The sequence below is a fragment of the Adiantum capillus-veneris genome, chromosome 17 (assembly GCF_014529385.1).
Source record: "Adiantum capillus-veneris isolate H3 chromosome 17, ASM1452938v2, whole genome shotgun sequence".
Classification (NCBI taxonomy): Eukaryota; Viridiplantae; Streptophyta; class Polypodiopsida; order Polypodiales; family Pteridaceae; genus Adiantum; species Adiantum capillus-veneris.
The window spans coordinates 5,011,049-5,038,499 of record NC_140947.1 but is presented as its reverse complement, the minus strand read 5'-3'; positions in this window follow the sequence as shown (position 1 = coordinate 5,038,499).

The following is a 27,451-nucleotide window of genomic DNA, read 5'->3' as shown; positions in this document are numbered from 1 at the left end:
GAGCGAGTGGTACGTTTCTTACAAGGCTTCTGTTTTTTAGCACTAGCTATGGTCACTAAGGAAGCTTTAGGGACCCACTTGTATGTTTTCTTCGTTACATTAGGATGAGTCTTGTCGGAAGCGATATGCATTGCTTGTAGCATATTTAAGGGTATAGGCATTTCATCCCCCTCAGGTATTACCCAGGTCGTCCCCCTATTTCCCCAAGTGTCTATGGTTGCTGCTAGGTAGACCCAATCCACATTGTCCGACTCAGTCATCCCAGGTAGGATATCCCTATGGACACTCTTTGGGGGTGTGTCCTTAATTTGACTTTTTGGTCCTTTTTTTCTGACCCGGCTATAGAATAGAGCGTATGATAGCTCAAAACGAGCGTCTCGGTCAGAGGGTCGTGCCGTGCTTTACAGCCCTCCGTTTGGTCACTCTATGCCCTCGGAATCCCTAAAACTGTCAATTTCCAGTAGGGAACTAGGCCCAAACTAGAAAGTCTAAGGGTGCAAGTGGGGAAGAGAAGGGAGGAGAGTGGAGGACTTGTCACACATGCTCTCATTCTCTCTTGAGGGAGTAGGGTATATATATAAGAGTGAGTCTAGTATATATCATAAGACTGAGGACTAAGGCTTGGGCTTGGGCTTGGGCTTGGGCTTGGGGAAATGATCCCGATCTATCTTTTATACAAACCAACCCATCCGTTTTAAAACTCACGTTTTTTATTTTCGAAAATTTAACCGCCCACTCGCGTTTTTATTTTCCGAAATTTTTTTATTTTAAAAAATAAAATTTCAAGTTTTTTTTTTCTTTGATGCAGAAATTGAAAATGCAGAATTGCAGAAATTGCAGAAATTGAAAAAACGCAAGAAATGCAGAAAATTGAAAAAGCACAGAAAATGCAGAAAATTGCAGAAATTGGAACTTGACAGAAAATTTAACACAGAAAATGCAGAAATTGAAACTTGACAGAACCAGAAAATGCAGAAAATGCAAAAACGCAAGAAATGCTAACTATGCAGTGCAAACCAGAAAACGTAGAAAACGCAAAAAACAAAAATCTCCACACAACTACACACACTCATTCCCTACCTTTCCTATGATAGAAATTGCACCACAAGAAAGCGTAAAGTGCTAGCCGAGCTTAGTGTAGGGCATATCCCCGGCAGCGGCGCCAAAAATGTGCGCTCCTTGCCGCACTGTCGAAGCAAGGGACTTGCCAATACACCGTGTGCGAGCCACAAATGGCTCCAAGCACACAACAAGCCTAAACTAGCAAGCTCAAGAGAGCAAAGGGTGTGTCACTCACCGCTCTACGCTCGCCTTCGTGGTGGATTCCTCGCCGCGATGAAGAAGAAGCTGTAGTCGTGCCGCGCTCAACCGCTTCGCCGCCGTCGTGCCTTCGTAATGCTCGATCGCACACACACTCTCCCTCTCTCTCTCTCTCTCTCTCTCACACACACACACACACAAGGAGGTGAAGAAGAAGAAGATGGAGATGGAGATGGAGCAAGAGCACTCTTCTATTGCACAAATGAGAGAATGAGTAAAAATTAGGTTTAGTTGGCTTTTATATGAGCTCACCCCATTCACACTTGGGCGCCCATGCTTAGCCAACTAATCCCTTGAATGTCCCAGTTAGAGTGCGCCTCTCATCGGCGATCACTCTTACCCTTTTCCTATTGGTCCGACAAGCCCGGTACCTGACTCTAAATAATACAACGTTTATAGATCATAGGGTGTCCGTGTGCCGTGAGGGTTAACACATATGATACCTATAACTACTACCCACTTCAACTCAAGCCATTTTAGTCTCCATTTTTTCTTAAGTGATAAGAACTGCTTATGGCAGAGTTTGGTGTAAGCTCCCTTTTCTTTTTGGTAGAGTAAATTTCCTATTCATGGGCCAATTTCTAAAATTTTCAATCAAATTCAATGTCACAAATAGGCACCATAACATTATTCATACCTTCAACCACTCTAGATTAGTAGGCTTTCGTCTCCATTGAGTTCAAATGGGGATTTAACATTTGCGAGTTTTTCATTTCAAGTTTTTTTGACAATTTTAGCAATCTTTAGAGTTTTTTTAACCAAATATGTGTCATAGCATAAAGTATCTATTTAATGTAATTTTCAATCTTCATAAGACTCCATATATGTGTGGTTGACGGAGAGAGAAAGTATAAATTCTAGAGAGATAGTATTTATGCGAGTTACCATTGGAAGAAGAGATCATAAATCCTTGAGAGAGAGAGAGAGTGACTTCTCTTCTAGAGAGAGAAAGTAAAATCATAGAGTTGTATATCACTACGCAGAGAGAGAGAGAGGGCATAACGACGAAAAAAATATAAACAAATAAAATCACCATTTCACAACTCATGCCATTAGAGTCAAATATGCTCGCAACGCATGTGATCAGAGTCAAATAATCCACAGCATATAAACATGCGATAAAGTAAAAAATCATGCAAAATAGAGACAACACTAATTTCAGAGTTAAATATAATCCACAGCATATATAAATGTGATGAAGTCAAAAATAATGCCAGATAGAGACAATACTATTTTTCCCAAGCAATTGCTTTTTGAAACAACATAAGTTTGAGGATGTAAGTACATTCGCAAAACTACCACATGATAAGATCAAAATTAGAGTGCAAAAAAGGATAGTCGCCATAAATGTAATGGTCACTCTAAAAGGCAAGTAATTTGCTCCCAAATAGCTTGCAAGATGCTTCATATCTTTTGCTTGAAATTTGAAATCCTTTGCTGCATAAACAATGTTTTTTCAAGATAAATAATCACAAGTATAATAAACCAAAATAAATACAGAAAAACACTTTCATATCATAGATCAATATTCTAGTTGAGTGAAAGAAGCATACCAAACCAGTTGTAATTAAATGGAGGGAGAAATCATCCTTGGTTGTCCAAGAATAAAAGCGATGTCCATTGGTGAGAGGGTTGGCTGATGAATAATCATGTGCTCCTTAGGTTCAAGTCCGAGCACTTTTGTGTACACATAGTACATATGTTTGCATGCCAAAAAGGATTTGTTGGTATTCTCTCGCTTCTGAAAATCCGGACACGTGCATGTTGGACTCTGTTTTATATGAATCTCATAACTATTTTCAGTGAGAACTCGGAAAATTACATGCTCTTGAAACCTTTTCACTTCATTCAAAAATATCATTGTCATACTATTACATGCTTCCAATTTCTTCATGGCCTCTTTAGAGATTCCATGCCTCCACTTTTTCTTCCTCGAGCTGCCACCACCTTCTTTGCAGTTGCTAGCAAGAGGTTGTGGATTTACCATTGAATTCTCTGTCCGAATTCCACTCTGATGTAGCGTGGCAAGTTCCTGTGTGGAGATATTTGTCCCTCTTGCTACTGGCCAAACATTTGGAGCAGGAGGTAAATCTTTGACTTGTCTTTTGATTGATTGGGTATGCAAAATATCATGATTACAAAACCATAACCATTGCTCGATTGTTTTACCCTTGAACATCCTTTCGGACCATATACATGGAGCAACAAGACCAATTGAGCGACTATGCAAGATATTGTCACAATTTTTTCTCCCTACTGTTCCAAAACATTTTCTTTGACTTTGAATGGGCATTCTCCTGAGGGCCCACTGAGTGCGTGGCACATCACTCTCAAACACATTGTTTGTTTTAGATGACAAAGGTGTGGTTGTTTCTTTTTGAGATCCAATATCATCATCACTGTCACTAATTTGCAGCGGAATGTTAGAAATACCTGGTCCGTGGGTATCAAACTTGATTTTTTTTGGTCGACCGCGATGGTTTCGTTGCTTAGATTCCATGACATATTTCGGCCGATGGGAGCTACTTGTTCGTGTTCTGCCCCTCTTTTTGCGTTGTACTGTTTCTTTGTCTCCATGCAAAATTGACTGTGCATACATGGGAGTCCCTGCAATAGCCTCGTGTAATAGATGGCCCACGTTGGTTGGAGTTGGAGTTTGCTGAGATTCAACTCGAGAAAGAAAGGTCTCCATTGTGGGACCCGTTCCTATATAACGCCCAGTAGTATATCCCAAACGATTTGCACATTGAATATATGAGTTTATAACATCTGTTACACATGCATCATACAAGGATATTTTTCCCTTTCCACCTTCACCTGCTAACCAACTGGCATGTACACTTTCTGATAAATTAACATTGGGAATTTGTGCCCGCTCCCACGGACTTAGACCACCCTATGAAATGCAAAAAAACATGAATTAAAATTTATAAATTTCATGTATGAAAAGAAATTTTTCTAAAAATATAGATTGTCATAAAGGTACTTACATCTGTTCCAATTCCTCCCCAGTGTGAAATTCGTTGCTCCCACCATTTAAACCATCTACTCACTCTTGTGATGCTCTCTCTAGATAGATGTTGTCTCCACCACTTTTGAATTGAAAGCGCCTTTTGAGATGCAAGCACAATGGTCTTACAAGCTCTCCAGTCCTCACACATATCAATGTGTTGATTTGTTAGATGTTGAGGTATCCACTTTTTAGCATATTTGTGGAGACTCTGCTCCCAATGAAATAGGCATGATCGTTCACGTCCCTCCATGATATTATCTGGCCCGCCATTGAAGACTGTTCGAATAGCATTCCAATTTGCACCAGCTTCATCAGACATAAAACCTGCAAAGTCAGCTGCACCATGTCCGTACTTTTCCATTGTTGAATTAAGGCTCTCCCAAAAAATAACTTGAGTCTTTGCATCCTCCTCTTTAGTTTCACATATAGCAATTATTTGTAGTGATCGTATGCTGCAAGATATTCAACATAAACATTTTCACACATCTTCTTTTATTTAATGATAAAAAAATACGAGATATTTAAATACTTAAAGATTACCTTGGATCATAAACTGAGCATGACATTGTTGCCCATCCATCTATTCTATGGGTGAAATCAAAATGTACCCACGCATTTCTCAAGTCACCAGTTTCAGTTCTTTTCATCCGATTTACTAGATCAATCCTAGAACCTGGTCCTTTAGTGGACATTTTAAATAGGAATCACTTGTCATCCTCTTCACCCTGTCCAAGAAATCTACTCCCATGAAAAAAAGGAAACATGCACTTTTTTTGAAGCAATAAAATATTATCATATCCATCCCCAATAACAACACCTTGACTCTTTCTCTCCTTTGAAACAATTGAAGAAAACCTACACGATGCATCACAAGAAGGCTAAATTTATAATAGTTAAAAAATTAACAAATTCAAGAAACCAAATTGAGTTTTCTTACCCTTTGGTTTGAACCAGTGGCATCATTTCTTCCAAAAAATCATTGAATTGTACATCGGATGTAGCTTCAGCTTCCTCACCAATCAAGGAGTGAAGAACAAGTTGTTGAGCCACCAACATTTGAATTTTTCTTGGGCCACCCTTCTCTATTTTTAGTACTACACCTACCAGTTTCCGCACTCTTGAAATAGCAGCCCTAGAGGTTCCTGCCTTAACATTATGACAATGTTTAGCAACATGTATTGCCAGTCGCGACATTGTACCATCTCTAGGCAAAACATAATAGATTTTGCAGGGACAAGCAGCAACACAAGTAACAACCTTCTGACAATAATGACAAGTTATTGTTGTATTCTCTTACATTGCAAGGTAGTCCTTTTTCACCTGTCTGTCCAAATATCCATGAAAATCTCTACTATTGAATTCTTGTTCCTTAATATAATGAGGACACGTTGAATAATTACACTGCATGAATCCCAAACAGTGGCTTAGACGAATTGTGCATGCTATTGCCATGGTTGTCACAGATGGGCGAGTCCACAAGTGACCATCAAAGCGTTGTTCCATCCCTGTCATTCGTTTTGTTTTATCCTGAGTCGCAGGTAACTCAAAACACAAATTTCCATCATAATGTTGTGGAAGTTCAGCAACTTGCAAAGGAGCTCCACATAATGTTAACAGATCATTTAACTTTTTTGCCCTTGGATTTTGTTGAATCCAAATGACTATTGACTGAGTTTTGAGCTGTCCTATATCGTCACCACTACTTTCAAGATGCACAATGCTTAAAACATTTTCAGATATCTCTTTGTCATTTCCTTTCTCATTGTCAGATACCTGTATAAATGTGTTTAAATGAAGCATCTCAAACAAGCTCGAAAAAGAACCATCTATTAAGAAATGTTAATGACCTTCTATATCCCACTGTGGTTGCAGCAAGAATTTTGTTAGGCCACAATCACTTTCAATAAGAGCAGATAGTGACTGAAAATGGCAAGATGGAGGCAGCAAACTGTGCAAATAGTAAGCACTAAGCAACAATGAGTTTCCCTTCAACTGAATGTCGCGGTTGACTATCTGACCACCAACCTTCCAAGTTATTGTTACTTTCATGTTGGACATATTCTCTCAAGCAACAGATTACAGGGTGGAGATGCGAGAAAACTGTGGTGGATTAAGTGAAGGTGGTGAAGGTTAATGAAAGTTAAAGATAAAGTGAAGGTTAATGTAACTAGTGAAAGTTAATGAAAGATGTGAAGGTTAATGAAAGTGAAAGATTGGTAGGTAGATGAAAAGACAGTTGCATAAGATCTTGTGACGGCTCAAAGAATAATGAAAATCATAATTGAAGAAGTGCATTTAATATATGACGGTTCTGAATGTATGTGCAGTGGAATATGTCATCAAATTTGAGGAGCCATTTAATTTCTAAATGGTGGTTCAAGGACTGCATTTAATGCAGTCTAATATTGTCTTCATCTTTTGTGTATGTGTGTGTGTATATATATATATATATATGATTGTGTGAGTGTGTGTATAAAAAACGTAACATTCTATATGACTGACTTTGTATAAAAAACGTAGCAATTTTTTTAGTTAAGTTATATATATGATTCCATCTTGCCATTTTATATATATGTGTGTGTGTTTTTGGTAGTGTGTATATATAATTATTTTAGTTAAGTTATATACATTACTGTGCGTGTGTATAAATGATTTTGTGGGTGTGTGTAAACAACGTAGCATTTTATTAAGTTAAGATATTTAAGTTAAGTGTATGTGCACATAGTTTACGTTAAGATATTTTTAAGTTGAGTGTATGTGCATTTTTTTAAGTTAAGATATTTAAGTTGAGTGTATGTGCACATAAGATATTTAACTGTGCACATAGTTTTTACATTTTTTTTTGTGTGTGTGTGTGTGTGCATGACTGAACTTTAAGAATGCTACGTTTTTTATACACACAAACACATACAATCATTTTCTTAAATATATGGTTGTGTGTGTGTAAAAAACATAGTATTGTTTTAGTGAAACTATATATATGAATCCATTTTGTGTATATGTTTGTGTGTATATACATATATATATATATATATAAATGAATGTGTGTGTGTGAGTGTTTATACCACAATATCATTTTTGTAATATATGGTGTGTGTGAAAAAAGTAGTAGTTGAGATGAAAGTGGAGTGAAGTTTAAATGAAGTTTTAATTGAGATTGAAGTGGAGTGAAGTGAAAGTGAAGTTTTTGTGTGAAGAAGGAGATGAAAGTGGAGTGAAGAGAAAGTGGAGTTTTGCTGTGAAGAAGAAGGAGTAAGAGAAGACAAGGTATTGTGTGTGTGTGTGTGTGCTTACGTGCGCACGCTCGCCCGATCCACCGGAGGAGGTCCAATGGAGCTCCCCCATGCCTTGAAAAGCATGGTGAGAGGGCAGCGTGCGTGCTGCTTTCTCACCATGCCTTTCAAGGCATGGAGGAGCTCCAATGGAGCTTCCATTGGACCTCCTCCGGTGGATCAGGCAAGCGTGTCCTAGTAAGCACACACACACACACACACACACTCACACACATAGTGATACACACACATCAAAACACTTGCACACATAGCACAAACACACACACAGTCATGTATACACACACACATTACACTTGCATACACACACATACATACATACATACACCCACATATATAAACACTTGCATTCACAACATCAACACACTTGCATACATGCACACATACACATATAAACACTTGCATTCACAACATCAACACACTTGCATACATAGCACAAACACACACACAATCATGCATACAGACACACACATATTACACTTACATTCACACACACACACACACACAATCATGCATACATCCACACACACACACATATAAACACTTGCATTCACACACATCAACACACATATTAAACACACTTAGAGTAACAATTACAATGATGTAAGAACAGGTCGTTGTAGAGAAGAGGTATACAAATGTCAAAGTGGATTTGTATTTTTCCTTGCCATGAGCAAGTTGAGAATGGTTTTTTTTGTAATTTGCATTTTACGCCGTTATGCTACCGAAATTTAGAATTTTATATTTGTATTGTCAAGCATATACACACATACACATATATAAACACTTTTATTCACAACATCAACACACTTGCATACACACACATATTACACTTACATTCACACACACATAATCATGCACACATCCACTTGCATACACACACATACATACATACATACATACACCCACATATATAAACACTTGCATTCAAAACATCAACACACTTGCATACATACACACATACACATATATAAACACTTGCATTCACAACATCAACACACTTGCATACATAGCACAAACACATACACAATCATGCATAAAGACACACACATATTACACTTACATTCACACACACAATCATGCATACATCCACACACACACACACACATATAAACACTTGCATTCACACACTTTAACACACTTGCATACACACTTACAGTAACAATTACAATGATGTAAGAACAGGTCGTTGTAGAGAAGAGGTATACAAATGTCAAAGTGGATTTGTATTTCTCCTTGCCATGAGCAAGTTGAGAATGGTTTTTTTTTTTAGTTTGCATTTTACGCCGTTATGCTGCCGAAATTTAGAATTTTATATTTGTATTGTCATTGCTAAGAAGATTTTTGTTGTTTGTGGTTAATAGATTATGGCTCGTACACCATCTAAACGTGGCAGGACAGGTATCTCTCAAAGTAAGTTCAAATACATTAAGCTATTTGTTTTCTTTTCTTTTGTCTCATCATACTCACTAAACTATTTGTGTTCTTATTGTTTTTTGCTTATAGGAGTAGGATACACATTAAGGTCTGGCACTACAGGGCATAGGGCCAATGCACGATCTTTCATTGCTTCTTCCAATGTCCATCGAAAGGAGGATATTTTGGGTGATGTGCATGAAGAAGAGGATATATTGAGTGATGTGCATGAAGAAGAGGTGTTCATAGATATTCATGCTACACAAGGTGAATTGGTGGCTCACAGCGTGTCTGAAGCAACAACAATTGTCGCTAAACCTCCCGATCATCCAACAGTATTTGGAAAGGATGTTCATGGTCGAATATTAGAGGAGATTGTAGAGGGTTTTATTGTAAAGAGAGGTGGGGAACCTCCTCGAATTCCTCTTTGTAGATTGATGGAAAATGAAGCCATTAGAGCGGTGGGTCCAGGCACTGAGGGCTTGGTGAAAAGGTTTGAGATGTCTGGATACAGTGTGCTTGGAGCTCCATTTCTTGTGTCATTTAAGAAGCGAGGCCATGATCAACATTATGTTTCCGACTTAGACAAAGATGAATGGGGGTCTATTTGGCGAGAAATAAGCGATGATTTTGATAATTCCCTTCCCCTTGAGTGGGAAGACTTAAGGGGAAAAAAATTTATCGTTTGGGATGGTAATCACCGTTTGAAAACTTGGATGAGCTTAATAAAAACACGTAAGTGATTTCTTTTTTTGTTTAATGTAAAGTTGACTTGTATTACTCTATGCTTTCTAATTTTCTTTTTTGTTGTTGTAGAATTTTCAATGATAAAGTGGAGACATTGTTCTATGAAATGTCAATTTGTCTTTGTTGATAGAAGTACAGAGGGGGAGCTTATGCTAGCTTTGCGCTCTCAAAATGAGTAAGCACATTTGTTGTTTTGAACGTTATTGCTATTACTTTGTCGATGTCATTCTACTGCCATTTAATTTAAGATATTGTGGTTTAGGATTGGTAGAACCACTGTGAGCACAAATTTTGGGCAGGAGATCTTCTTGTTCCAAAAACTGGTTGTGGCAAGCAAAGATTCTTTAATGAAAGACTTTCCCCAAGATTGGATTCGATGGATAGAGGTAGAGCTTTCTTGTGAGAAGAAGGCATCTAAAGGGAGTTGGTACAACGCTCCTGCTCTTTTATTAGCAATGCTCATATGGAAGGTATATTTTTTTTGCCTTAAAGTACACTTTTTATGTAATTTCTAAAGCTTGACATTATTTTGTAAAATCTTACTTTTTTTTTTCATTTGCTCTACAAAAGGAAGACTTTGACTTGTCTCTTATCAAAGAGATGCAAGAGATCAATGATCCCTCGATTTCACTGCCAGAAAAGGAAATCGTTGCTCGAGGAAGAGTAGAAAAAATATTCAAAGAAAGAGCTTATAAGGTAAACACTTTCTCTTCTCCCCGTTTATGTTTGAATTTCTACAAAATTGTAAGTTGACATGTCATTTGAATTTGATATATTTGATTGAAAAATTGATTTGATTTGATCTCGTGCTAATGTAACATAGATGTTGGCCATTGCCAACCCCACCAATGGCCAAGGGTTCTTCTCTTTATTATTTAACTTCAATTGGATAAGAGAAAAGGATCAAGTGGGCCTTACAAGAGACAAAGTCCACTCTTTGGCAACTTCTAAAATATCACCAGAGAGGTAATAATTTTTGGATAAAAAATACACATGAAATCATCAAATGAATCAATGCATTTATGGTTTGTTTATTGTTTGCTCTATAGAAAAAAGGAAATATTGCACTCTTTGATGCATTGCCGTGTAGATGATGTTACTTCTGAGCGTTATATTAGTGCAATGAAATTTAGAATGTACTTGCGTAAAGAGTGGTATTGGGGAAGTATCTTGAAGCAATGCTTGAGGATCAAAGGGAAAATGATTGAAGAAATGCCGGAGGGCTTTGAAGCATGGTTTCATCACCAATTGAGGGACCACATTGATAAAGCTTTTGTGGAGCTTTGGAGTAAGCTCAACACAAAAGGGTCGGATGAAAAAATTCCAGAGCTTATGAAATCTTCAAGGAAAGTATTATTCAGGTAATACAATTGATATCTTTATGGTTTTTATTCTATTTTTTACTTAGAGTTTGTATAATAAATAAGTCACTTAGGAAAGGAGCTCAAATAAAGTTAAGTGCATTTTATGTAGATGGCTAATTCAGCTTTACGATCAAACTTTGTTGGAGAAGTTGCCAATTGCTGTTGAAAGTTGGAGGGACCTCTCTTGTGAGGAGTGTATGTATCCACTATGGATGAGAGATTATGGTTTGATTGCTTGGGAAATTGAGTATTGCCCTTGGTGGCTAGATTACACTCGAGGCACCTACCCACGTGATGAAGGGAACTTATATAAAGGTTATTTTTGGCATTTATAAAAACTACAAAATTGTTAAAGTGCTCATACTATTTAGATTATGTTTGTGAGAAATATATTTTTGTTTGCTTTAGAGCACGTTCTTGAAAGAAATGAAAATGGTATTGAGGAGATTGGCTCAGCTTCCAAGAAAGCCACCTCTTCAAAAAGAGTAAACAATAGTACAATCTCCTCTATAAAGAAACGATTGGATTTTGTTAGATCCAAGAAGCCCAAGAAGTCTCCCAAAAAGAACCAAAAAGGTGCTCAAGGCTCCACAGGTAAACTTGCTTGTATAGATATCTAGCTGTCACTTTCTTTCTACTCAACAATTCTTGATGAAATATTTTATTTTCTGATTATGCAGTGCCTTCCATAGATTGTGAGTGAACGTTATTGGGAACATGCTAGATGTTTACAAAATTTCTCTCGATGATGAGAAATGGTAAACACATGTGAAAAGAAAGACTAACTATGTGTGGTGTGTGTTGTGAATGTTTGAAATACATTTATTTGATCGTATGCAGGATCTTGGATTTTCTTCATTCAGCCCATGTTGATGGGGAAAAGAGCAATGAAGTGGCCTCTCTTTTGTTTGCGGATTTTCCAACAAACTTTAAAGTTGAAAATTTTTCAGAGAACGAGGTATGCATCCTTCAAAACCACAATGGAAAGTCTATGATAGTTTTGGAACTTTAATTAAATTAACAATGCTTATTATGCAGGTCCCTCCATGGAATCAATTCTCTAAAAAATTAAGTAAGAAAGTGGCCGTAATAGCTTCAAAGTATGTGGCAGACAATGGGTGGTACATCACCCTAAGCTCCACTGATCACTTTGGCATTGTGTCTAGCCACGCCATCGAGATGGGATTCAAAATGATGCACACCATCCTTATTTTGATCCCCGATGGTTATGTGCGAAAGACCATTGAGATTGAGAGAGTAAGTAAATTTATTTGTTGATTGAAAAGCATGCTTGTAGTTTTCTTCAATTAGATCACATTCTAGTTGTAATTTGTAGGTGGAAACACTATTGCTATGATTGTTTTATCGTAAGGGTCAACGTCCTATCTATGATCGACGAGATGGAGAGAGCGTGGACAACAACTCTTTCGATGCCAAGTCCGGAATACTGGTGGAGCGCATCGACGGAGAGTACATTGGAGGACACGCTCTTAGAGGTGCCGCCGAATGTAGCCTTGACTTCTTTCGGTAAGAATATATGCTTCCTACTATGCGTTATTGGGCTTGTGCGGACATTTACTGCGGAGCACACCTACATTGTTGATATGTTTTCTGGATGTGGTGGCTTGGGCAATGTTTGCGTTGAGTTGTCTAGACACTGTCTCTGCATAGATAGTGATCCAAAGGTCTTCCATCAACATCTTTCACGCTTCAAGGCTCCATGTGTACGTGCTATTTCAGCAGTTGATGCAGATAGCGATGAGGAGACTGATTGGCAACAATATGAGCCCGGATCACATTGCCCTTGATTGACATCAACATTGGTATTTTCTATCATTTTTTCTAGTTTGTGATTTTTATGGAACGACGTGTGACCATGGTGTTTGGGTGCCACTTTTTTTATATTACTGAAGACATGTTGTTGGTGTTGATCGTCTTTATCAATTCAGCCATGATTTCATATTTATTATACTAGACAGAAGTTTGTTGAGAGCTTTGGATTTACCAAAGTAATATACCAACATATGCTTTTTTGCTTATGTAATTTCTTCTTCCCGTGAGCATTCGCTGCTGCACGAAGCAAGTATGGAATGGGAATTTTTTTAGTTTGAATTTTCATACCGTTTTGCTACCGAAATTTTGATTGCTTATCAATATCATCATGCTTTTTGTTCATGTTTGAAAACATAATCATGATTTCACGTATACAGAAAAGTTAGTCAAGCTTCACGGAAGCAAGTATGGAATGAAAAATTTTTTGTTTGTATTTTCGCGCCATTATGCTGTCGAAATTTTGATTGCTTGTGAATATAATCATGCTTTTTGTTCATGTTTAGAAACATAATCATGGTTTCATGTATGGAATGGTTTTATTTTTATTTTTCACGTTGTTATGCTGTCAAAATTTCATTTGCTTGTCAGTATTTCTTTACACTGTCTGTCTAAGAATATATATAGTTTTATATATAATATTTATATTATATATATAATATCTTTTTATTTATTTATTTATATGTGTGTGTTTATGTACGTAAGGAGATCTTCAACTCGGTAAAGTGTTTTTAAGTACTTGTTTATACAATATATATAGTTATTTATACATGTGTGTTTATGTACGTATGCAGTTCTTCAACTCAGTAAAGTGTTCTTAATTACTATTTTATATGCAAGAGTCTATGCGTGTTTCATTACTTTGAGGTCTTCGCCCAAACAAGTACAACCATCAATATTTTTTAGATTCTTAGTTTCAAATTGGCTTATTAGGCATTCATCCTTGTTTGCAACAACACCTACATGGACAGGAAAGTATATTCTACTAAAAGTAGGGTAAATACTAAAGACATGCTCATCTTTTTCTTGCATTATATAAAAAACTCACATAGATTTTCTTTACATTTTTGGCTTTCAAACAGCTTGTAGTTATATTTGACGGTTCATATTAGCTACAAGATATCAACAATACCCTAAATTATGACAGATCTTGAAGATGTGTTAGTAGACCAGGCCGATTAAAAGTATCACAGCTACTTCAATAATAATAAGTCAGAAAGAGACATATGAATTATTCTCGCCAAGGCACTGAAGAGTGGAACACCATCATATAGTTAAAATAAGCATCATATAATTAAAATAAGTTGTTTACATGATTACGTAGGGAATCAAACCTGCACACACACACACACACACAGTACAACTTGCATCACACTAGTACAATTTATCATGTGCTAGTCCATATTTATTTAACTATATTATTTAGTGCATAATTATTTAAATCTTGCCTCAATCTTCTACCACATTAGAGCCAGAGATGTCGACCAGGTTGATTGTGCGTTTGCAGACAAGCAAATGGTCAATCTCCGCCTGTAAAGCGGCCCTTCGAGAGCTATCTATGTACCCCCATGTCTCCCACTTGCCCAGAGCTTCTCGCATTGTCTCAAAGCCATCATTGAGTTCCTGGTCTCCGATGTTGCGAGCGCGATTAAGGTGGTTGAACATCCGGATCGCCTTTTTTGTGTCACGCTCTCTTTGTGTAAACGTCTTCTTTTCTTCAAGGGGTGCGTTGGGGGGGAGTTTGTGAAGCTCTTCATGGATTTTTGCAACTACCTCATTACCAGTACTGGCATATCCTATAGGCATTGTATAAGTACAGGGAAAATGAAAAAATCTCTCTTGATTAGCACCTCCGATTCACTTGTGCAGCATATGGTGCTTGCCTTGTAACATTTATATAGGCTAAAGCACCATGCTCTCAAAAAGCATTGATAGTGATGGAAGAGTGGCATGTGTTAGTGACATGAGGGGTCCCACGCAGCACATTCTAACTGCTAAATTGGAGCGTGCAATAATATATGCATGATTTGTCAATATGAATATTATAATCGTCTACTACTCCACCACTAACTTTTAAAGTGGGGTGTGCAATAAAATATGCATGATTTGTCACTACGATTATTATTCCCCTGTAAGATTTATAAGCATTTAAAAGTGCAATGAGTAGACAACACTAACTGCCTCTCTAAGGGCTTGGGAAACACTATGATTATTATTCTTCTATGAATACTATAGGCATATAATAGTGCAATGAGTAACCACCACAAACTGCCTCTCTAAGGGCTCAGAAAACATTATTTGTGGACCCGGATTTGGAACCTTTTCACACGCATATGAACAAGAAAACTCGCTCTCTCTCTCTCTCTCTCTCTCACACACACACACACACACACACACACACACACACACACACACACACACGTGAGTAGAAAACGTGCACACAACCTCCTTCTTCACAACAAAACTCCACTTTCATCTTAATTAAAATGTGGGATATTTATAAAATATATAAATTAAACCAACACATAAACAATTCTATACCAAGATACTAAATGAAATAATTTGAACCGGCTTGAGAACCTTCTTGCCCAAACTTGAGCCGGACTTTTTTCATTTTGAACCTATCTTTCCTCTCTCCCCCTCGTCTCCCACTCTCTCTCTCTCTCTCTCTCTCTCTCTCTCACACACACACACACACACACACACACATGTGAGTAGAAAACGTGCACACAACCTCCTTCTTCACAACAAAACTCCACTTTTACTTAACTCCACTTTCATCTCAATTAAAATGTAGGATATTTATAAAATATATACATTAAACCAACACATAAACAATTCTATAACAAGTTACTAAATGAAATAATTTGAACCGGCTTGAGAACCTTCTTGCCCAAACTTTAGCCGGACTTTTTTCATTTTGAACCTATCTTTCCTCTCTCCCCCTCATCTCCCACTCTCTGGCTCTCTCTCTCTCTCTCTCTCTCTCTCTCTCTCTCTCTCTCTCTCTCTCTCTCTCTCTCGTTGTCGGTACTCTCACACCCCAATCCTATCTCTATTTCACAAGTATGTTTTTCTCTCTCCGTCTAATCCTTCTTCTCTCTCCTTCCCTCAGTACTTATTTAACATACCACAACGCCACCTTAGAGAGCATACATATGAGTGGAATCCATGCTTCTATAAACTCGAAAAAGCATCACCTGTAGCAAAAAAACACGAATTGATTAACTCGCAAATAAAATTAACCCAATTCAAATTGGGTAGCTAGTTGGTCTAATTTTTTCCAATTTAGGTTGTTTCTGTCTCAAAATTGAGTTAACAGCAAAGGGATTTAATGAAACACCTCCAATATTAGTGATCTACGGGCGCCAATGGGTGATGGAGGGAGCATAGCTTTACCTTTTCTATCATATCCCATGTGAGAGCAAGCTAAGAACCCATGAGATGACTTGGGAGATCCACCTCCCTACCACCCTATATATAGACCATAAGACTCATAGCCCTAGTCCATTTGGATCCCTAGTCTGCATTCCAAGCTGTACAAGCCCTTGGCCTAGGTCCATGACTGTAAGACCGCAAGGCAGAAAGACATGCGAATAACCTCCCAACCATCCTATATATAGGCCCTTGGGCCTCTTACATATATAGACCCCTTTACTGCATGTGTATCCGGCACGTTGCCAGGGCTGTGCCTGTCTAGTACTACCCTTGGCATGGCATTTCTCTCCCCTTGGAGAAGCATTTTCGTCCTCGAAAACACAAGTGGTGGTATCTTCATAAGGACACTGATGTTTTCCACCGTGGCATCCCTCATGTATCCAACGGTTCATTGGATTGGAACCAGGTGCAGTGGGAGGTTCAATGAAATCAAGAATAACATCTTGATTTTTCCACATTGTTGTCCCTGTAAAACCATCTTGATTAACCGACCCATAACCAACATAGCGTGGAATTCCATTTAGAACTCACTTGAGTACGCTAAACGAGTTATCACAACTAAAAAGTGTCTAAATGCATACCGAGGTTTCAAACTTTCTGAAGGTACTGGAACATGCAATAAGACCTCTGCTCAACTTTCCATGAAAGTAACATGTTGATATACTTATCAACACCAACCAAGTCCTTGACTTGCTGTCGTTTCTTGTCAATAACCAGCCTCATCCAAATTGATGATCAAGGTTGATAACGTGAGAATAATAGGAAGAGACTAAAACTAGTTGAAACATGCCTTTCATCATGCGAATAACCTCCCAACCAGAAAGGTAACCGATCCGGTTTTGTCGCTTCTTGCTAACGTATGAACTTAGCATATCCTTTAGCGTGGTTAACTAACGTATGCGCTTAGCATATCCTTTAGTACTAAATAGAATGCTTGTAAGCTACCCATCTATACAACACGGGATGAATAGCAACGAATAAGAGTGAGGTGCTTTTCATAATCAATTACAGACAATCTTCCATGATTGATGATAACCTACGACTCACCAAGTGAGGTTCTAGTCATATACTTGATGTGAATCTGACTGAAGTAAACTCATAGAGTTTAGATCATCCAATCACAACACCCATACTAAATCATTATCGTGTATGGCCGCGTGTGAACTCATAGTAAATCTACAAGAGAGATTGCACTTGCAGTGCAAAAGGGTGTAGAAAGAATAAAGTCTAGGAATTTGCTTGCCGCTCCAAATAAATCTGTATTAAACACTAGGGCCCATAAAACCTAGTGTGCATACATTTAACACAAACATATACGAACCACAATTCCATGACGAGACTTTCCATGGTACGTATGTGAAAGTCTTGTAACGAAAGTTGGACCATAACAAAAAGTGAAAACTCAATCATTTTGGCCACTAAAATTGTTCTTGATATTGTGTGCTTCAAATGGTCTAACAAACGGATGTGACTTGCACCTAGGGACTTCTTCACGACACATCATTAGGAATTAGGTGCCAGTGTCAGTCCCAGAGACTCATATTTGCCACATGTGGAATATGTCTCAAATAAGGATGTTCGAAAAAAGGACATCCTTCAAGTACAAGATGTAATTGTGTGTGGAGGTAACTGCAAACACTCTCCGACCGTGAGTGAGAGGGACCCTCATTATCATTGCTCCACACTAGCTAAACCTAACTCCTCCATGTTGTATCCCATGCGACCGCATGTGCCAAAGAGAACCATACCATGTAGGTTTGTAATTGTTTCAACAAGAATCAAACCCATCATGGTATCTTGATACCAATGTAAGACAGTAGGGCAGACAGACATGCGAATAACCTCCCAACCATCCTATATATAGTCCCTTGGCCCTCTTCCATATATAGACCCCTTTATTGCATGTGTGTCCGGCACGTTGCGAAGGCCATGCCCGCCTAGTCCTACCCTTGGCATGACAGTGACCCCGTGGGCTGTCCTTGGCCTTGCATTACTTCCCCCTTGGATAAATGTTTTAGTCCTCAAAAACAAAAGTGAGAAACTTCTTATTTAGAACACTAGTATTTTCCCAAGTGACACCTTCCTCAGGTCGATCTTTCCACTTGACTAAAGCTTGTCTATGTACATGATGGCGAGTCTACAAATCATGGTAGTCTAAGATGTGTTTAGGTTCATGAGACTGGATTGGAGGTTCAATGAAATCAACCGAAATTTGCTGGTTAATGACATTGTCATCCCCATGCAAGGGTTTGTAAAAATGACTTACATGAAACACTAGATGGATACGAGAGTGCACATGGAATGAGAGTTTGTAGGCACGATCACCAACCCGCTTGATAATCTTGAAAGGTCCACAATATCTTGGAGATAATTTAGGTGTTGGCCCAGTATTTAGACTTTCCAAATGCTTTGGAACATGCAAAAAGTCCTCTTCCCCTTCCATGAAGATAATATGCCAATGTTTCTCATCAGCATACTTCTTATACCGACCTGTGCTTGTCAAACATTTTCACGAGCCAATTTTAACATTTCCATATGGTCTTGGAGAAAATCATTGACCTGTTGGAGCTTTTCAGTTGCCAACCCCACCGTAATTGGTGAGCTAGGTTGAACAACATACATGAGTATGAAAGGACTAAATCCAGTCGTAACATCCTTAGAACTATATATAAGCACACTAGAGAATAGGAAGATAATCTTCCTAGTCTCATTGCCTCTTGCTAAAGTATCCTCATAGAATATCCTCTAGCACTTGATTGACTCTTTCAGTTTGATCATCCATTTCAGGGTGATCTAGCTCCAGTACTCAGGTTGATTTATGTACCCAATTGTTTAAACATAGCCTTCCAAAAGTGACTGTTAAAATTGGGATCATGATCATTCACAATGTTACTGGGCAATCCATACAACCTGTGCCCACAAATAACTTAGCCAATTCTAGAGTCTTTATTGTTGACTTGGTTGGAATAAACTTGCAAAGTTTAGTCGACCAATCTACAACCACCCAGATCAAGTCGTGACCTTGATTAGTGGTTGGTAAACCCACAATGAGATTCATGAAAATATTTTCTTATTTTCCATTGGGAATCTCCAAAAGATGTAAGAGTCATCCTACCTTCAGGCGGTTTGCTTTATTGGTTTGACATTTTTAACAATGCAAGAAATAGTCTTGAACATAACTATATAAATCGTGCCAATAAAACTGTCGTCATATGAGAGTATAAGCTTTCTTAATACATGGGTGCCCTACACTTGGACTATCATGACATTCATAAAGAATTTGGCATCGAATGTCCGCATCTGTCGGTACACATACTCTCCCCTTGTGGAGTAGGTACCAATTGTCGATGAAAAAATTATTCCATATCTGTAGTTCATGACTTTGCGAGAGGAGATATAAGACGCACTACCAATATTAGAGTGAGAAGGATCCCTCATTTTTACATGGCTGCACACTCCAAATGCCTAGTCATGCTCACATTTTCCCTTAAGAGATTTCAAAAACTCGCTTCGTATCTCGGTAAAGAGAATGGAGTTGATCTCAAGCATTCGACTAAGAGCATTAGCGACCACATTATATTGTCCTTTACGATACCATAGCTAGCATCATACTCCTAAAGAATCTCATGCCATTTGCCCTTTTGACCCTTCAATTCAGATTGTTGTGTAAACCATTTTATGATTTCATGTTCAAATACAATATCAAATTATGCCCCATACAAATAATGTTGCCAAGTCTTCAAGGTTGACACTATTGCATAGGTTTTTCTTTCATAAGTAGAGTAATTATGTTGGGTTGAATCAAACTTCTTTCTTTCAAATGCAATTGGCCTTCCCTCCTATAGAAGGAATGCTCTAATAGCATGATTACTGGCATATGTTTCTAAAATGAATGGCTTCAAAGCATTTATAATAGCTAAAATAGGAGCTATACCTAATACATTCTTGAGATCCTCATAACTTTTCTATTGAGATGGACCCCACTGAAAAGTTCTTCCCTTAGCCTTCACTTGGTCTGTCATTGAAACTGCAATGTGAGCATAATTTTTAACGAACCTTCGCTAAAAACCTGCAAATCCCAAGAAAATCTAAAGCTCTTCCAATTTTTTTGGAGAGGACCACCTCCTAATGGCATTGACTTTGGATCCATCCATGTGTAGCTCGTCAGCTGAAATAACATGCCCTAAATAGTGAATCTCCTCCTTGAGAAAATCACACTTTGATTCTTTGGCATATAGCTTATGTTCTCATAACAAGTCAAACACTTGCTTGAGATGATGTTGCAAATTCTCTTCTTTAGAAGTATATTACATGAGAATGTCATTGCGAAAAACAATAACAAACTTGCACAAATATGGTCTCAAGAGACTCTCCATAAGTGTCATGAAAGTAGCTGGCGCATTGGTCAACCCAAAGAGCATAATTGAAAACTCATAGTGTCCAAATTGTGTTTGGAATGCAATCTTGGGGATATTCGCAAGCCTTATACGTACTTGATGATACCCTGACCATAAGTCTATTTTTGTAAAAATATGGACATGAGTAAGCTTATCAAATAGCTCATCCACTCTTGGTAAAGGGTACTTGTTCTTAACAATCACCGCATTCAATCCTGGTTAGTGTATGCATTTGTGCATGCTACAATCTTTTTTCTTCACCAATAACGTTGGAGAAGCCCATGGTGAGGAAGTTGGTTGTATAAAACCTCTACTGAGATAGTCAGCAAGGTGACATTATACCTCAACAGCCTCAAAATGGCTCATTTTGTAGGGTGGTTTACTTAGAGGTTTACTATTCGCAACCACGTCTGCGCATGATGCACAACCCGTGTTGACGTTAACCTCGGTGGTAAATCATCTCAAAAAAACATGTTTATATTTTGTTAATACTTTCTTCAAACTATTAGCAACATTTGCTTGTTTAGGAGAGAGAGAAGCATGCATTTATGGAAAAGGAGAAAGAGAAGCATGTGGCATTGAGGAATTGTCAAGTAAAACATGATCTACATTAGAAAGAAAACGACACATGGAGTAACACAAGAAAACCTCTTCTAATTCATTATTAGAATTGAGATTCATAAGATCTCTTGTACAAATGAATGGTAAAAAAGATGCATCCTTCTCTCCCAGTAGTAGCAGGTGCATGCCATTAGATTTGAACATTAAGTTGTTGTGCTCATAACTATGCTTAAGTGTTGGTCCTAGACTATGTAACCACTCTCTACCCAGTATCACATCTTCCTGCTCCATATTCATAACCTGGAAGTTCAAGGATGTGTGATACCCTTAATTTCCAATGGTACATCTTTCACTTGAGTGTCCCACATCTCAGCATCATGGCCACCATTATTGCTACCTTATAATGGTGGGAGCTCAGAGCCTGAGGCATCTTGAGCCATTTCACTAATATATAGTTAATGAAATTTTGTGAATCATCTTCGTCCCCCCATCAAGATTCGCACCTCGTGCCCTTCGCTTTTCTCCGTGCACCTCTAGACCAAGGTAAGTTTGCAATGTACGACTAGTAACTTTCTAGATGTTTGAACGACCACTCTGTGAGGTCCCCACCCCGTCGTATCAAACAACGGATCTAATGGTAAACCTGGTGGCCACTAGATCTATAGCGGAAGCAAACAAAATGGTTCAGGGTTCAACTAGCGGACGATCCCTCATCACAAAGTGAGTCGAGTTCGAGCCTACTAGCAACGAGATCTAGCTCCACCTTGCAGGGGAAGCGTACTTAACTATCTAGCGATCCTAAGACCCACCTTCCAAGAGCAGAGAAACCCCGAGTGCCTTTTTCCCCATGTTTCAGAGGCACGTACTCTCGAGGATTCGCCGCTCTAGGGGCAATGAGTAATACCAATATCGAGTAAGCACTATGGGGACAGAGAGTTCCCGACCAATCGGGACCACCCATCTTGTAGGCATTGGCAACCCGAGCCAAGCCCCCACTTTCCACCCCCACACTCACACTTCCTCGTGTGACCTAATTACTACCACAAAGGTTGTTCAACATAGATATTCCTTGTTTAATTTCGAATCACATAGTTCGTTAAACAGCCCTTCAACCAGTATTGCAAACAACACCAAAACAGAACTCTAGTAAAAATTCTACTCAGACTTATTCATAAAAGTTCCAAGGTTCTGGAGGTACAACATCCCCCCTCCAGCGAGAGTTCACTCCTCCCGTTGTCGCCTAGCTGCCCATACAACTAGGTATGTCCACCGCATAGAAAGCACGTCATGGACACTCCCACCGCATAGAAAGCAAGACGTGGGTTTCCACCGCATAGAAAGCAAGTCGTGGGTATCCACCGCATAAAAAGCAAGTCGTGGATTCAAGAGCCCTAACGAAGAACTCTGCCCCCTGTGATCAGTAGGGGGGTCATGACTGATTCAACATTGGAAATAAAATGAACATGTCGAGCTAAATTTTCCCTAGCAAACATTCTTTCCTCTTGCAAACAACATACCCATCAATCATTTCTTTCCTACTTTATACTTAAATGTACTATGCATTCAATGCCGAGGTATCTGTCGGATTTCTCCAACATGTTCGGGGATATGTTCATTCCTAACTAATCGTATGCAATGTTAATTAAACAACTTGAATAGAAATTGGGACCTACCTCTTCCATTTCTTCGTCAATAGCTGGTGAGATGGCCGGTATTTGCTCGTTCATGGGAGCCTTTCCTTTTCCGTTGACATTGCTTGTTCCCGCCTCGCGATCGTGGGCTCCACCGAAGCGAGTTCTCTTAACCGGGGCCATTTTTCTCACTACTTAAATGATAGACTTGAAAAAAAAAGAGCTAAGGTCCGAGAGTAACATGACAAACCAATCGGCAGATTAGATTTATTAAAGACTCCTCCTTATGCACGAGGTTAGATTTTTCCCTTTTTTCCCTAGCAATTTTAAGGGTAATTCTGTATCCACCCTATGGGAAACGACTCTAAGGTTAATTACTTGGCTTAGATGATTAAGAAATTCAGAGTTTTTCTAATTGATTCACGAAAGATATGAAGTAAGCAAGCTCATTCATTTTCCTAGAGCAATATGAAGGTGCAGAGTGACCGCAGGCATGTGTGATGGAAAAACCTTCTTCTTATTGGACTAATGACGGATTAATTTTCAGCCTTAATCGCATCTAAATGTGGGAGAAGATTAATTATAATTTAATTACAACTCTATTGAGTAGTGAAAGATTGAATTCTGACAAATCTACACTATTACTAGCTGACAGTTTATTGAATATACCGCCTAGAGAGAGAATCTTTCCTAATCATGCATTAATCCTTGATTAAGGATGATGAATGGCTGAATAAATTAACTAAATGAATGATAATTATGTAATGAAATATAGCTATGAAAACTTAGAGAGCAGCTATAGAGAATTATAGCTAAAAGTAGGCATAGTAGACAAGAATTATAAGTGGATAATGATGAGATTAAGAAGAGCAGTAATTAAACCATAATTACCGTGATTAGGGGCTGAGAATCCTCTTAAATTTCTGATGCAATGAATCCTCGAGATGGGAATTTCAGCAGCACCTCCCTCCTTGCTTCTCCTTCAAAAGCTGTGTGTGTGTGCCGGCAACACCTTCCCAGCGTGTAGGTGTGTGAGTATGCAATGTGTGTGTGTGTGAGCATATATGTTTGTGTGTGTGTGTAGGCCTTTAAATAGGCTCCTACAGGCTGAAAATCGATTTGTGTTGCTAATTGCATCTGGATGAGCACTCAGTCCTTGCATGGCAAGTCCAGTTGCCTACCCACCAAGTGTCGAGTTGGCTCAGTAAACTGAGTCTCACACTGAGTTGCAGGCTTGGCAGCTTCCCCAAGACTCCCACAAAGCAAGAGGGCGCCCCCTAGCTGCTAAAGCAGGTCTGGAGTGGGCTGGGACTTGTTCCCACACAGCCTCGGGCCCCCGGTGCCTCCCGGACAATTTTGTGAAAAATTGGTTTTAGGCTAAAACGGGCCATACGAGTCGGATTTTGATGCCGTAAATTTGTTATACTAAGCTCTAACTAAGACGTACGGGTCTGAGTACCTGCCATATTTAGCAGCCTCCCCCAGGGTCCGAAAATGCATTTTTTTCAAATTCGAGGTACGGGTGCAGATTTTCGAGACGGTCGAGACTGGACGGGTCGGGTGACCAAAAACTTACTATTTTTAGAAAATTTTCACAAAAATTATTTTAATTCACATTTTGAAGCTTTATAACATTCTAAACATCATGGCATTGACAGAATCTGGAAAATTGCTAAAAATAGTAACTTATTCCATTGTATTGATTTCGTGGTACAAGGGTGCTCTTGTGATCGGGTCAGAGACCTTACAACCTCCCCAACGTGAAAAATTTGAGATGTCCTCATCTCAAGAATGAGTTTGGGTAATCTTTTAAGAGCGTCGATTCGTTCTCCCAAGTTGCATCTTCTTCAGGGTAATCCTTCCATTTTACTAGATGCTCCGTGATAGTTCTGTTGCGTAACTTTCTTTCCCTTGTTTCAAGTACATAGTCAGGTTGGAGCTTGAGAACTCCGTGTGATGGCATGACTATCTGATCTGAGTCCAAGAATTGATTAGGATTGGGAATATAGGGTTTGAGTAAGCTGACATGGAATACATCATGAACCTTCAAGTTTGCAGGTAACTTTAGCTTGTAGGCCTGGTCACTTACAACCTTAATGATCTCAAATGGTCCACAATACCTTGGGCTTAGCTTCTTGTATCTACCTAGCGATAAATTGCTTTTCTTAGGTCGGACTCGGAGAAAAACCATATCTCCTTCCTTGAAAGTTCTATCTGTGCGGTTCTTATCTGCATAGTGCTTCTGCCTATCTTGAGCTGCCTGAATGTCCTAGCGAATGGCTCTAGTCTGTGCTTCCATATCTTCTAACATCTTTCTAGAGGCTTCTACTCTGATGGTTGGATCTGAAAAGTTCAGTGGTGCTAAACAATCCTGTCCATAAAGAGCTTTGAAAGGTGACATTCCAATGCTTCTGTGTTCGGAAGAGTTATAAGCATATTCTACCAAAGGTAGATATTGTAACCACTTCTTTGGTTCTTGCGAACAATAGGCTCTGAGAATGTCCTCAATGACTTGATTAACTCTTTCAGTTTGCCCATCTGTTTGTGGATGGTATGCTGTACTGAAAGCTAATTGTGACCCAATAGATTGGAAAATAGAAGTCCAAAATTTTGATGTAAACTTGGCATCTCTATCACTGACAATACGCTTGGGTAGACCATGTAGCCTGAAAATCTCCTTGATGAATACCCGACTAATATCTGAAGCAGTAAAGGTTGTCTTTACGGGTATTAGATGAGCCACTTTTGTGAGCATGTCAACAACCACGAAAACAGAATCATAACCCCCTGCAGAAGGTAACCCTGTAACAAAATCCATACTGATGCATTCCCACTTCATCTGGGGTATGTCAAGAGGTTGAAGTTGCCCTGGTAATTTGATCCTTTCAGCCTTTATCTGTTGACAAGAAAGACATTGCCTCACATAGCGAAGTATGTCTCCTTTCATTCCAGACCAGAAATAACTCCTTCTGACGGCGTGAAGAGTTTTAGCATAGCGTGGGTGTCCGGATGTAGGGCTATCGTGTGCTTCATATAGAATGGCCTTCTTTAACACTAGGTTGGTAACCTAACAGGACATAAAAGTGTCCTTTCAAGGTTTTGAAAAAAACCTCCAAAACCATAGTAGATCCACTCATTTTGTAAAATCCTTTCATGAGGTTATAGTTCAAGGCCTACTACACATGGAAAAAATAAGAAACTTGTAAAATTTCTCATCTTTTGGTCACACCAAGCCTCCAAAGTTTATGGACCATTGCATTTTCATCAAAACAGTCATTTCTTACGTTTTGTTGCATAAAAATAAGATTAGGGATTTTTGTAGGACTTGATATAAATTCCCTAGTTAACTTCAATGGGTTGTGACCAGAACATATGATTGCTTCTCACTCACTATTTTTTGTTTTGCCAAAATAAATAGGTACAAAAAAGTTGAATTTTTACCATTCTGCAAACCTATCATCAAAGTTTCTATAGCCACGCTCAATACAAATAATATATGCATGTTTTCTTAGTTCCCTATTGTCCTTTATGTTCATAAGGAGCCATGGAGCATGTCATAAGAATAATACATCTCTTACCAAGGGGAATCTTGGGGACAAAGATGAAGTGCTAAATACAGCAAACATGAAAAACCTGGGTTCAACATTATGAGTTGTAGAATCCCATAGAAACTATTCAATATCTAGCCAAATTTGATCCTTATGACTAGATATGGTTACTACCTACAAAATGCATGTAGTTGTCACAAGAAACTAACAATATTGAAAAATATATACTTGATATACTAGAATGTTTCGTTTTCTTCTATAATTGAAAAAATCAACCATCGTTGTGTACTATGCAAAATAGGGTATTAGGTGCCCCAAAACTCAAGGAATATTAGCTTTATGTTACAATATGTGACATAGAAAATAAAAAATGCATTTGGATATCATGAAATCCACCAAAAAAATCATAGAAGAGCTAAAATTGGCTAAAAAATAGGATTTGATAATTTTTGTAATTTTGTCATAACTTACAACTTTAATATTTATTTCTCTCTAGAAGCATCAGGACATGTTGAGGACTACTAAAGATAGTTCTCTAGCATTATAGACCTCACAAACATGAATTCTAGAGTGGTATAGTTGCAAAAAGTTGAAAAAAGGCAAAAACCGGACCCGTTTTTTTACACAGTTTAGGTTGTGAAATGTTGTGTAAGGACAAGGTTAAAGATGGAATTGATATTCCAAAAAAATGTCAAGTTTTTTTCAGCTCATGAGACAACTTTCTAGATAGATAGCACCTCAAAATCCATTTTGAAACTCTTGACATAATTCAAGGAAAATGGTCACTTAACAGGACATAAAAGTGTCCCAGGACATAAAAGTGTCCCATTACCAACCTAGTGTTAAAGCTGGGTCTCTGGGTACACAGAGTCTATGTCTGTAGTAAAGACATCCTC